This window comes from Cupressus sempervirens, chromosome 1 (assembly GCF_028749045.1).
Source record: "Cupressus sempervirens isolate cs-2001-9-10 chromosome 1, ASM2874904v1, whole genome shotgun sequence".
Classification (NCBI taxonomy): domain Eukaryota; kingdom Viridiplantae; phylum Streptophyta; class Pinopsida; order Cupressales; family Cupressaceae; genus Cupressus; species Cupressus sempervirens.
Genome location: NC_143118.1, coordinates 853,772,936 through 853,786,976, shown reverse-complemented (window position 1 = coordinate 853,786,976; position 14,041 = coordinate 853,772,936). Strand labels below are relative to the sequence as shown.

Below are 14,041 nucleotides of genomic sequence, written 5' to 3'. Positions count from 1 at the left end.
TTTCCATTCTTCCTCTTCTTCATGTCTTCTTGATTCTTTTCCTCCTATTATCATATAGTCTACCTTCTTCTATTCATCCTTTCTCTTCTTCCATGCTTGATTCTTCTTCTTCTAGAACCATGGATCTTGAATATCTTTTTAGGGACCCTCGTTTGAGCACAGATGAACTCGACCTCCTTATTGAATTTTAAAAATGTTGTTACTCCAATAGATATATGGATGCTAACCTTGTGATAAAAATGATGAAAAAAGGGAAGAAATTAGACATTCTTGCTAGGATCATAAGCAAGATCATATCACAATATCCTTCTTCCAAACATTCCTTATCTTCCAAGTCTCACCATGATTCTTCTAAATATCTTTCACATTCTTCATCTTCCAAGTCTTATCATGATTCTTCTAAATATCATTCACATTCTTCATCTTCCAAGTCTGATCATGATTCTTCTAAATATCATTCACATTCTTCGTATTCCAAGTCTTACCATGATTCTTCTAAATATCTCACTTACCTCTTCTTCACGATATCATTCTTCTTCTACTTCTAACAAGAGTCTTATTCCTCTTATTGAGACATACCATAATGAACAACATGAAAATTCTTGTGATATGCCTATCTATACTGCCTATAGTGATAATGATTATGATGACAATGACTATTATATTCCTACAAGTCTTAAAAGTCCTCCTAGTCCTATACTTGTGCTTAAAGGGGATGAGTGACAAATAGATATTAATGGTAATCAATATGACTCAAATTTTGAAAACAAACATTGATAAATTTTGTGAACAATACCTAAATGATAAATCTACATTTTTTGATGAAGAGAAAGCATTTTTTGTTCTGAAATAAAACATCAATGTCATAAGAGTTCCTCTTCTAAGAACCCTCATGCTGAAAATCAAGATTATAATCTTGGGAAAGATCATGTTAATGTTGAACCTTTGTCTTTAGATGCTCCCCTTCCATCTTCTACTTCCTCCACTATCCATACATCCCCTAAATATTTTGAGTCTCTCAAATCTTCTCCCAATCCTTCATCCAACAAAGATCCTAATGCTTTTCATACAGTTATTTTTAGTTATCCTCAAAGGATACCTCCTAAATAAACTCAATCCAACCTTCACTTGGCTACAAATACTTTTGATAATGCCAAACCTAAAGAGACTAAGCATTCATGTGCTATAATGCCTACTTTAGCTAGTCCTTCATCATCTATTCCAATGTCTTCCATATAATTCCAACATGCTTCCTTCTCCTTAGGAGTGGCTTCATGTCAAGAGGACTCTAAAAATGATAAAGAAAAGAATATAAAGAAAGATCAAGATCAAGAACCCTCCATGCCATCCAATTTTTTTCATGATGTCTCTCATCCATTTCATGGTCCTTTTGATCCTCCGTGCCCTTCCTCATTCATTCTACCATGTCTTAAGTCTTCTCCTAGGCAAGATCAAGCTACTACTTACACCATTGAGCTTATTGACAATCAAAATGACCTTAATATAGTTACGCCTTCCAAATACAATACTTCCATTAAGGTTATTAAAAATAGCATTGTTACTTCCAATGTTGAGCCTATTGAAAATCAAGAGAAAAACTCTACACTTATGCTATCCAAAGTTCCTTGTCAAGATTAATGTCTTTCATATTATTCCATATAAAAATAATACCATCATGTCTCCTCTAATTGACATGGGGGCACAAAGTCAAAAGAGATATCTAAGAAAAAAATTATAAGACAAGTATGGGTTCCAAAATCCATCATTGAAGATAGTATCTCTAAATCATCAAAGAGAATTAAAAAGAGGCCTATGTCTATATGGATTCCAAAGTCTCTCTTGAGAGAGTCTAATGTTGAACAATAATTGGAGTTGACATTCAAGCTTCCAAAGAATTCCACTTCATCTTCTTCCAAAAGCATTCTTCCATTCCATGTGCCTAAACTGCAAGCTCTTCTATCCACTCACCATATTCATTCACATATTCCTTCATTCACATTTTCTCCATCCTCTCACCACCCTTCAAGGTGTCTATTGACATTGATCTTGCCTTCATTTCCATCTTCCAATCTCACTCGCTTTGCATAAAGCCATATCATCCATTTTTGTCTTCCATGTTCCTTTCCCTATTAACATCTTTGAGCATATCATTTCAACTCCTTTGCATGTCATGGTTTAAAATTTTTAGGAGCATTATCTAAAAAGATTGACTTCTTCCAAAATGTTCAAAAAAAATCAATAATTTTGAAAAAAGGAAAGAAAAAAATGAAAATTTTGAAAATGCACCTTGGTGAAAACCTGGTAATCAGGCACATTGGTAGAAAAATTAAAGAGAAATAAAATCATCCTATGGTGAAAACCACTCCTTTGTGGTGCCTTGGATAAGTACCATGATGAAAGCCTAACAATTAGGCATCATGCATAGTTCTTCTACATCTTTCATCCATTTTGTCTTCTCTCTTTGATCTTGACAATGTTGACCTATACACAAAGATTTGGCTATCTTGTGAGCTATCTTATGATGATCTTGTTTTTATTCCTTTCATGTTTAACCTTCATATCTATTTTCCTCCATTCATTCTAGTCTTTTGCTATCCTTTTCCCACCTACCCCTTTGGTCTTGATCTAATAAAAAAGAGTAAAATACAATGCTATGAAGCCTCTTGACATGTCTACTCCTTTAGATTGCATCTTTCCCACTTTTACATTATGCTTTCATGAATTATCCTATGTTGGCCTTTCATTTATTGTCCAAATGTTCTTTACATGACAATTTTTCCCTAGCTTGGGTACTGTTGAGGAGTTTTCCCTTGAGAATTTCTTCCTTTTATTTTCCTTCATTCTCTTGTCTTTCATTTCTCCACCATCTTGCTAATCACTGTTGTCCTCCACCTTGCTAGACATTGGGACTACACAATGTGATCTTGATTGTGAGTTTGGTATTTTTTTTGTCTAAGGGAATTGTATATTATTTATATATATTTATTGATCTTGAAAAATATTTTAAAAATCATATATTTCAAAAATTCAAAAAAAATGATATATTGTGAAAATTCTAAAAATTGGAAAAGGTCTTGAAAAAAATGATCATCTTAGTGAAAACCTAGCAATAAGTGCTTTGATGTATCTCCAAAAAAAATTATATATTCCAAAAATACAAAAAAAATCAAAAAAATCAAAAATTCAAAAAAATAGAAAAAGTGCCTTGGTAAAAACCTAGAAATAGGTGCTTTGGTAGAAAAATACAAAAAAAATTATAAAAAGTCTTGGAAAAATAAATAAATAAATAATCCAAGTGGTGAAAACCTAGAAATGGGTGCCACTTGAGGCCTTTGCACCCCTATTTCTTAGTGCATGTCCTTGACACTTAGCCTTTCTCCATCATGCCTTGTCCTTGTTGCCTTGGTTTGGAATTGCTCTTTGTCTATGGGGTATAACCATGTTAGCTTCAGTCTCTTGGATGCATTAGTTTTTAGGACACCTTGAAAATAATGTTTTTCAACACCACCCTAATTGTACTTTTCAATACAAACCCTGACATTGAGGTTTTTTCAACACTTATTGGTTTGGTCTTACCTATTTGCAAGCATTTGATCCTTATCCTCAGAACTCGGTATTAGTTAACACACTTAATGCTTGACCTACGTCATGATCTTCTCTCTGTGTGGTGATTTTTATGAACTTTCATTGAGTGTCCTTATTTGATAAGTCTCTCTAGGATGCATAGCTAGAGGACTTGGGGCATGGGGCATGGTTTTATTTGTTTTCTACTTGTGGGTGTGGTCTTAAAACTCTAGAGTGTCTCTTGTTGTCCCCTTGAAACACTTAGGAGATTTGAGGAATCATCCTTGATTGTTTTTGCATAACCATTCTTCCAACCATCCTAGCATCTATGCCTTGATGCAAGCATGTTTTTGCTACATTAAATTGAGTAAGCTAACATCAAAGTCATCTTGACCTTTAGGTCTTTTATGCTTATGTTAGAATCTTTGCACATTCCAATCTAATATAAATCACATTCATATATTCATAGTTGCACTTGTGACTAGTGATGATTGTTTGATTTTCTAATGTCCATTAATAATGGCTCAATGATGAAAATAAGTTCCTTTACATTCACTAATGAATGATGAACACAAAATCCTATGTTATAGTTGTTCTATTGCAAGTACACCTTTGCATTTTCATGTAGCTTGCATTGTTAGGCTTCATGTTAGTTTTCATTTTTAAGCTACATTATGAGTTTGAGAGGGTTTTCCCTTCATCTTTCTTGTGGACTTTTAATCAACTATGGTCACATTTTGATCTTCATTTCCTTATCTTCTTTCATGATCTCAATCAAAATTTTCTTTCTTAAATAGTTGATTAATTTTGGAGCATTCTCTATTTTAGGCAAACCCTCTTTCTTCTTTCCATTTCTTTCCATCTCTTCTGAATTTCTATCTTCCATTTACTTTCACCCCACATATTTTCTTCTTATTCAACTTTAGGGCATAATATTTCATGCTTGATGATCTACCTTGGTTTTTTGATTCTTATATCTTTCATCTTGCATCAAGAACCTTATCTTTAGTTTGATTTGATCAATTTTATCAATTTGTTGTTTCTCCTCTATCTCATTTCAATTATGATCATGAGGGGGCGATATTTATCAAACTTCAAACCTTGATTTAGTTTTATCAAATTTGTCCTCAAATTTTTCAAGTCAAATATTATTTGTATTCTTTTTCCTAATGTGTTCTCGAATCAACCACACATCTGGGTTGTTTTGTGTTCCCAAATCGATTTCACACTTCAATTTCTTTCTTTGACTACATGTCTTCCCAAATCAATCTTACATTAGTCAAAGAGGGGAAAATGGTCGCATAGACTATGGCCCCCCATTATTCAATTTATCAATTTCTTAAATCAATGGTTTGCAATATTTTATTAAGTCAGTTCAAATCAATTTCCATGATCAAATTTAATTATTTCAATATTTTCTAAGGTTCAATATTTTATCCTAAGTCATATTTAATTAAAAGAAAATCTCTCTTTTAATTAAATAAAATAAGTCCCCATTTAATTAAAATAAAACCTCTCTTTTTATTAAATAATTCATCCACTTTTAATTTATTATGAGAAAAATCCCTCTTTTAATTTAATTAAATATTTCTTATTTAATTAAAGAACTTGCTCCCTTTTAATTAAATAAATCCCCACTTAAAGAGGAAATAAAATAAATTAAAATTAAATATTCCTCTACAATTAAATGCACATTTCTAAGTGGGATTCCATTTAATTCTTTTCCTATTTTCTCATTGGTAGATCTTTATTTCACACGGATCATTCTTTCTCCACCCTTGATTAAATTTTTTTGCCTCTTAATCTTGATCATCCAATCTTCTTTATAAGGGAGAGCCCTTTCCTCATTTTATATACACACACTTTGTGCACTTTTTATGTTGCAAGTTTGGAGAGTGATTTTTGAAGGAGTTTGAATACTAAAGCTTTTTGTGGAGAACTTTTATCTTCTAGTCTTCTTCTCTCATGTATCCATGGCTTCCATTAACATATCTCATCCATGCATTTTCATATTAGCTTAGATCTTGCTTTCATAGATTAGATTTTGCATTAATAGATTAGATCTTGCATTGTTATCATATAGATTAGCTTTCATCTCCATTTGCATGCATATTGGATCATTGAATATCTCATTTTATGGTGTACTTGCATGGGCACAAACTAGGTCAAAACTGAGGGCCTTCATTACAAACCCTTGCACTCCATGAATAGAGAGCTACGATGCATCATTCAAGAACTCATTCTTGAGAAATCTTGGATATAACGACTCATAGAAGTGTGCTCACATTTTAAGCATATAGTTGATCCAAGGGCCTCCAATGAAACCCTTGGAGTCATGAAAATATTCAAAAACTCATCCACTATAGCATGTTGGGCTACCTGATTTGAACTCTATTGATCCTTGCCAAATCTTCAAAGTATTTTTAATAGTCATCTCATGTATAATATGCTTCTTATATGTTATAATCAAGATGCATCACTATCCTTTTTTCTTATGAAATCTAAAATCTAAAAATGAGAAATATTTCATTCAATTTCTCCTTTATGTGATGGTATATGAATTCTTACTTGTTTATTTTATACTCTTCACATAATCATGGCATATCTATTTCATTTATGAAATAAATTCAAACAATCTTATGGTATAGTCATAATGACTAGTAACTAACAATTCAAGGCCAATTGACTAATACTATACATACAAGAAAACACATAATTGCAATTATTAGAAGGATCACTCCCTGTCATTTTTTTTGTTATCTTAAATGGAAACTATCCTAGAAAGAGCATGAGAGTTCCTACATATAAAATTTTCACTACGAGAAATCTCTAGGATAGGAAAAGGAGAATGAGGAGGAGTACCCCATTAGGTCTCTATCGCAAGATGTGAAAATTTAGATCAAAAGACTCAATTCAAAGATTTTCATGGTAGGAGGTCAATTACATTATTGCCACACATGCTGCTCATTCTATTGCAAAATTATCCAAACATGAAGAGCATGCATACCTTATAGTTGGAGAAGGGGCTATCCCATCTTTAGTTCAAAACCTCCAAGAACCTCTAGGTTATAATGGGGAGGGGCATATTGTGTATGAGTATGAAGTCAAAAAGGAGGTTGCATTTGCACTAGGGCTTTTTGTAGTGAATCTAGAGCATCAACAAATCATTACAAATGTTAGTTCTCCTTCTCATCATGTTTCTTTAGTAAATAGGTACATAAATGACTCTAACAGTCATATTTTGATTAGTTTCCTTTGATGAGCTATTACTGCTATCACAAATCTATCCCATGAAAGTGGAGCTATCAAAAATCTTGTGAGAACAAAAGAAGGAATTCCTCCTCTTAAATATTTTCTTGAGTTGACTAACACTAATGTGTAGCGAGAAACCGTAGGTGCTCTATGAACTTTGGCATTAAAAAATGAACCAAACAAGAACTAGATTGTAGAATGCCACTCACTTCCAACTATTATTCTAATGCTACATTACAAAGATGTTGATATCCACAATGAAGCAGTTAGTGTGATTGGAAATTTGGTGCACTCATCTTTTAACATAAAGGAGGTTCTTTCTGGAGCTTTGAAACCTATAATTGGTCAGTTGAGTTCAATATGTCATGAGAGCCAAATAGAAGTTTATTTATTACTAGGGAAATTTATTACAATAGATCCTAAATTCAAGGTGGACATCATCCAAAGAGAGGTTGTTTGACCTCTTTCAAATATGTTTCAGATGCCCAATCCCCAACTAAAGGAAATGGAAACTTTTTCTTTGGGTAGATTATCATTGAATTCAAATAACCAAGATGGAATTTTTAATGATCATGGATTAACTTTAATGTTGGAGCTACTTGATTTTTAAAATGGATCTCTTCAACATTATTATTTTTCTCTAAATGGGATGGTGGATAATGAGGATAATATTTCTGATATTGTAAAGGAGGGAGGAGTAAAATAGTTGCAAGATGTAGAATTGATTGTTCAATTTTTAAAGGATTGTGTGGAAAACGCCTTGAAAATAATAGAGGAGACAATTCATGGAATAGTATTGAAACACTTGCTCTATCTGATGCGTCTATCTAAAAAAATGTTCAAGACATTTTTCATTAACCCTTTGTAATTTGTATTCTCTTGTCGATCAGAGGATGATTTTTGTTGATAACAATGGTTTGGAAGTACTTGTAGGTCTTTTATCACCAAGTGCAATCTCAAAATAACAATATGATGGTGTTATTGTGTTGCATAGTCTAGTAAAGATGGCTCCTACACAATCTCCAATAGATGCATCTCTTCCACCTCTAATACATTAGGTCTACTTAGGGGAGAAATATGTAAATAGTAATGCATTGCTAGATGTTACCTTTTTAGTTGAAGTTGGGTGGTTCTATCCTCACAGGGTTTCACTACTGGCATTATTAGATACATTTTGTGCCATGTTTGATGGAGGATAAAGGAAGAAATAGGCAAAGGACATTGAAATTCCAAATATAAAATGGGGATTTTTTGAACTAATGATGAGATTTATCCACATAGACATGGTTGATGGTACAATAGATATAACATAGGATGTTCTCAGTGTTGTGGATCAACATCTCTTAGAAGGGCTTAAAATTTTATGTTAATGTCCAATTGTACAAGTCCTCAATGTGGAAAATTTTGTAAATTTTTATGATCTATCTCAAGCTTGCCATGCAACTTCACTAAGATATACCTATGTGTTATTGTTCATTGAGAAATATGAACATATTTCTACAATGCTTAGCTATCTTCTCTTGTAAAATACATGCTCCTAGACATATGTTAGTACTTCTAATATTATGTTCATAGCCTCAAATTCCATCACAATAGAAAAAATTTATGATTATTTTCAGTAATTGGGGGCTTGGGAATGACCAAGATTGCATGTAGTTTTATAAAATTTAATCAAGGGATGAAGAGATTCAAGGGACTTGTTGTGTGTGACCAAGATTGCATATCGTGCATGATGTGAGGAGATGAAATAACAAATACATGAATTTCTATAGAAGATAGGGTTTGAACCAACTTTTCATCAACAACTAATGTATGGGGATACACAGAAATGAAAAGTTAAATAATTTAGCAAATGATAGTACTAGCAAGACTTTGAAACATAAAAAAGAACCTGGAAGAAGAATAGTCACCCAAGTTGCAGAGGTCTAGGAACTTTTTTATTTCCCCAAAATTTTGCTTATGAGATTCCTAAATTCCTTTCTTGTGTTCTCTTTTGTCTATGCATGCCCTATGCCTCTATACCTTCACATCTAGATTAGGTAGAATATTTTTCCATTAAAACCTTTCTATCATGAAGGATGGAAGACTTCAAAGGACCTATATGGATGAGTTTTGCTCTTATTTCCTCTTCCATTCTTATCATTGCCAATTTTTCACATCGATTTAGCATTTATTTTTATGATAGATGTTAAATTTTTTTTAATCTCATGCATGTGTTATTATTTTTAATTAGTGAAAAATGTGACACCTATAATTTTAGTTAATTTTTATTTTGTAAAATTAAACTTATAATAAATAATATATTAAATATTATGTATAAAAGTTTTATTATGTTTATTTAGTATTTATTTTTTAATTTAATAAAATCTATATACTAGATGGTGAAGTCATTAAAGGCTTGCATAATATGTCAAATGTAAATTCTTTGGGCATGGTTGTGTCACCCACTTTGTGGATACAAATGTCCTTTCAATATGAACATTCTAAATTAAGCATATATATTCACCAAAACCTTATTTGGGTAGGAAAAATGAAAAAACCTAATCAAAAGTTGCAATCAAGAAAATTACCTTGGCCAATATTATCATGGTGAATTTCCCTTCAACCGTAACTTGATTATGAATTGTTGATTAATATATGTTAAAATCACCTAAAATCTAAATTTCTAGAATAAGCTAGTTGTAGATGGATTTCTCATGTAATAATCCTATTAGGAGACAAACATTTCTATGAAATGGAACTTCTAATTTATATTTTATTCTATTATTATTTTAAGAAATTTATTATACATGATTAATAATATTTTATTCATTCATTTTTGTTTGATTGACTGATTATTAATGACTAACTACGTAGTCATTTATTTTGTAATTTTTGTTAAGGTGACTAATTTTTAGTCATTCATTTAGTCATTTTTTTGGTAGAGCATTAAGTCACTTTTACTTGGTTGATCTTGTGATTTTACTTGATGACTAAATTAGTCACGTATTTAGTCACCTATAGTTATAAATTACAAAAAAATATTAGAATGCGATCAATTTTAGTCACATGACTAAAAAATTTAGTGGTGTGACTAAATATTTTAGTGACATAGTCACATATTTACCAAAATGTACTAGTGTATGCTTGGTTTGCAATGTACATAGTATGTGAAGCTCAATAAACACTATGTGGCTTGGCAAACACTACAAACTAACTCAAGTGCTCTGTAGACATTGTATTTTGACTACTTGGCTCAAGAGAAACTAAAACACTTGGTTAACACTATAGGATGAATTATATGCTCAATAGAAACTATAGAGATTGGTAGAAATTTAACCATTTGACTAAGTGTTTCAAGTCACTAATAGATAAATTGACCTAAATGTCAAGAATCTCCCCCTTTGGCATTAGTGACAAAAACACTTATCAAACCAAAAATTTGAACATTCAAAACTATAAGTCAAAAACTTCCTTTTTCATCATTCATAATCTTCAACTCGATTTTGACTTCTTGCTATTGTGGCTTGATAACATACTCTATTTTTCTGATTTTTCAAGATTTCTTTTATAAAGCTATTTTATGCTTATCTGTGCATGTGTCTAAATAATACTATACTACTCCCCCATACATATATCTCTCCTATATACATACATTTGAAGTATAGCATTATTCTCTATATATACACTTTCCCCCCCTTTATCAATAGTGTATCATGACATACTCTATACAAATAATCTTCTTCCTTCATATCTTCTCCTCTAAGTATATTTACTTCTCCTTCTTTTTGACATAAATGCCAAAGGTCTATAATATCAATATGTTAATACCAAAATGTGACAAGAAATTAGAATGTACCTTTAGAATTAGTACCATAGTCTTTTCCCAATTCTCTTGCAATACCTTACTTGCATGGGCTATGTCTACTTCTGCTAACAATTCCATGATGTGGTCAACTATGAAGAATTTGTTGTCATGGATGAGTGTCTTTGTATGTGCAATGTGTTTCTAAAATGCATCCATGCTTGGAAGAATCATGCCCTAAATTTTTGTAAGTGTGGCCTTAATTTTGGCTTCTTACTTCAATAATTCTAAATGAAATTTTTTCAGATATCTTATTTTTGTGAAGTGTGTAGAACTATAACTTGGGTCAAGTGGTAGCTAGTGTACACTTTCCTTCACATCTTTGTCAACTTTGGACAATTTATCCTTGATCTCCTTTATGATGATATACGTGTCACTCAATTTTATAAATAATGCAACACATTACTTATAGACATTTCCAGCGAAATAAGCATAGTAAATAACTCTACTTGATCTATTGCAATTTTTTGTACAACTTGCTCCAATACTCTGTTCTCAAATTTTCTTTCACCTCTTGGCAATAGTTTTTTCTATCCATTTATATCTCCATTGAATTTGTGAAAATTTTTAACTAATTGGTCCAAAATAGGTTGTTTTCTATTAAACTTGAAACTCAGAGCATCAACAAATATACTCTTTATGTCTTCAAGGATTTGATTTTCTTTCTTCTTCTCTTCTCTAAGCTTATGTTTCTGAGTCATGCTTTCTTCAAGATTCCTCCCAAAGTATCCATTTGGTCAGGAGTGAGGATAGAGATATTCCAATTTGGAATAATAATCTCCTCATCTAGATCAATATCTTCCTCTTTACATTTTTCATTAGAAATTATTGATGAAATAATTTATTTTCCCTTATTTAAGACTTTAGTTCTTAGTTGAGACTAATTCTCAATTTTCATTGCACTAGCTATGGATACACTCAAAATAGAAATAATTGTAGAAATAGATAGAATAGCAATAAATGTAGAAATGACACTTACAATAGGAATACCTTCTTGCTGCTTGGTCAGGCTTGATGACAGAGGAACTTGCTACTCAGCAAATGAAGTGTTGGGCACTTCAGTCAATGTAACACTCAACAGAATAGATCCAAAGCTTGGTTGGGTGCTTGGTGTAGAAGTGGTGTCCACAACCAACTTGGTAGAATCTTTCTCTAAGCTTGATTTCACTAAGGCTTTGCTCAGAGAGTGAGGAAATGAAGCCATGACTACTATTTTAATTTTCTATGCATTTGTTTCCTCAAGGCTTTGTATCTCTAAAAGGCTTCCTTTAGTAGCTTCCTGCTCTTCCTCCTCATCATCAAGATTGATATCATCTATCTCTTCATCTTTTATTTCTAGCTCATCTTCATCATCTTTGTCATCAATGTGCACAACAAACTCACTAGTTTTGTGCAACTAATAGATCATTTTCCATGTAGTAGTAGTTTTCTTCACCATAGATTCAATATCCTTAAGCAATATCATACATGTGTTTAACTTGAGAGTGAACCTCTTCTCATTTTTCTTCAAGAATCATTTTACTTAATTTTCATTGAGACTCCGTATGAGTTACTTCAAAGCTTGTTCAAAGATGTCCTTGACATTCTTCTTTGCATTTTTTCCTTTTAACAAATTTCTTCTTTTTGATTTCCATTAATACTTTATACATCACACTTTCCTAGTGATAGGCTATCCTCCATGTGGTTTGGATTTTAATTCTCAAGAGACATTCACAACTTGATAGAATCACCATCACTCAGTATTTGCATCCAATGTTCTAGTGTATCCTGACCTCACTTGGTAAGGTCTTGCAACCTGACCTCAATAAGGTCTTGAATTTCCCTTATTACTTGGTGATCCTTGTGTATCTTGAATGTTGATATGGATCTTTCTATTAGCTAGTTGTAATTGATGTTGGATGACTTCTTCTAAATCATAGTTCTAGTGATCTCCATAGGGAACTAAGTTGAAATGATTAAGCCACCCAACTCATTGACTTAGGTGTCAATAACTTCAAAAAATTGGCTTGTATTCTTTGGAGACTTTGGTACCTATTGCTACCTCATTTATTTTCTAATATTATCAACTTTGTCTTTCTTTTCATATTCAATTCTTCTTGTGCTCATGTAGTTCTTGGCAAGATGTCTAAGTTTTGTACAAAAAAAACATCTTTTTGTAGTATCTATTTTCCTCATTTGATGTTTCATACAGTTTTCTCCAATGTGTCCAAATTCACTACAGTAGTGACATCTACACTATGTGTTGTAATGCCATCCAAATATTTTTTTTCACAATTTTTTGTGTTGGGTTCCACTTCTTGGTTTTTCACTTTGAAGATTTGTGTCCTTGTTTCTTACATTTGTGACATTTTCCTTCAAACTTAGGTTTCTCTATGCATTCACTTGCTCTATGATCATGCTTATTGTAATTGTAATACTTTCCATTAAATTTTTCTTAGCCATTGCTCCAACATTTGTTTGATGTATGACCTATCTTACCACAATGATTTCAAGTAAGCCTTTTGTTCTTTTGAGCTCCTTGCTAATATTGATTTTGCTCATTCAACTGATTCATTCTTTCATAAGATTTTATCATTCTTTCATTGGTTTTATTTTAAATGCTCAGATCATTTTATAGTCTTTCATTCTTTGTCCTTAGATTTATAAGCTCTTCATTTGCACTAGTAAGTTGATCAATACAATATGCTTGCTGAAGGGACAGGTATTGAACCTCATTATCCTTCTCTTCTATCACTTCTTTGGCTTTGTATTTCTCTTCCATGACTTCATGTAATCTAACTGATTGGATTTTTGTTTTCTTTTCAAATTTCTAAATTATTCACAAAGATTGGAATTCTTTTCTAATAGCTCTTTGATTGCTGAATTAGCTTCATCTAAATTTCTCTCTAGGCATAAGTCTTCAATTGTTCTTTTAGTGTAGATATTGTCATCCATTTATACTATAAGATCTTTCCTTATTTTCAATGATTGAGAGAGTTTCTCCTTTTCTTTCTTTAGTTGTCCAATGACCAATTCCAAATCCAACTTACCATTCTGAATAGCCTTATCTAGCATGTTTACCTCCATTTCCTCTGATCTTATCTCAAGCTGTCAAACTTTTGAAGTGAGAACTGATAGCTCTAATACCAATTGTTGTAAATATAAGGTAGCCAAGGTTACTAAGAGGGGAGGGGTAAATCAAGAACCAATAAAAATGTATCTTACTTCACCAATTAATCCTTCACATAATATTATAATCTAATTGCATGCATAAAAACAATGAAAGAAATAAAACATTGATAACACTTTGACACAAGATATGCTGATGTGGAAACCTTTCAAATAGAAAGTAAAACTAGGGTGGGGATGATACCCACAAGCTTTAGTACTACAATATAAAGT

The 14,041-nt window shown here is 31.9% G+C and overlaps 1 pseudogene; it reads left to right on the top strand.

Moving 5' to 3' along the window:
* The first annotated feature begins 3,491 nt into the window (after window positions 1–3,491).
* Window positions 3,492–10,841, top strand: LOC149580525 (ARM REPEAT PROTEIN INTERACTING WITH ABF2 pseudogene; annotated as a pseudogene).
* The last annotated feature ends 3,200 nt before the right edge of the window (window positions 10,842–14,041 follow it).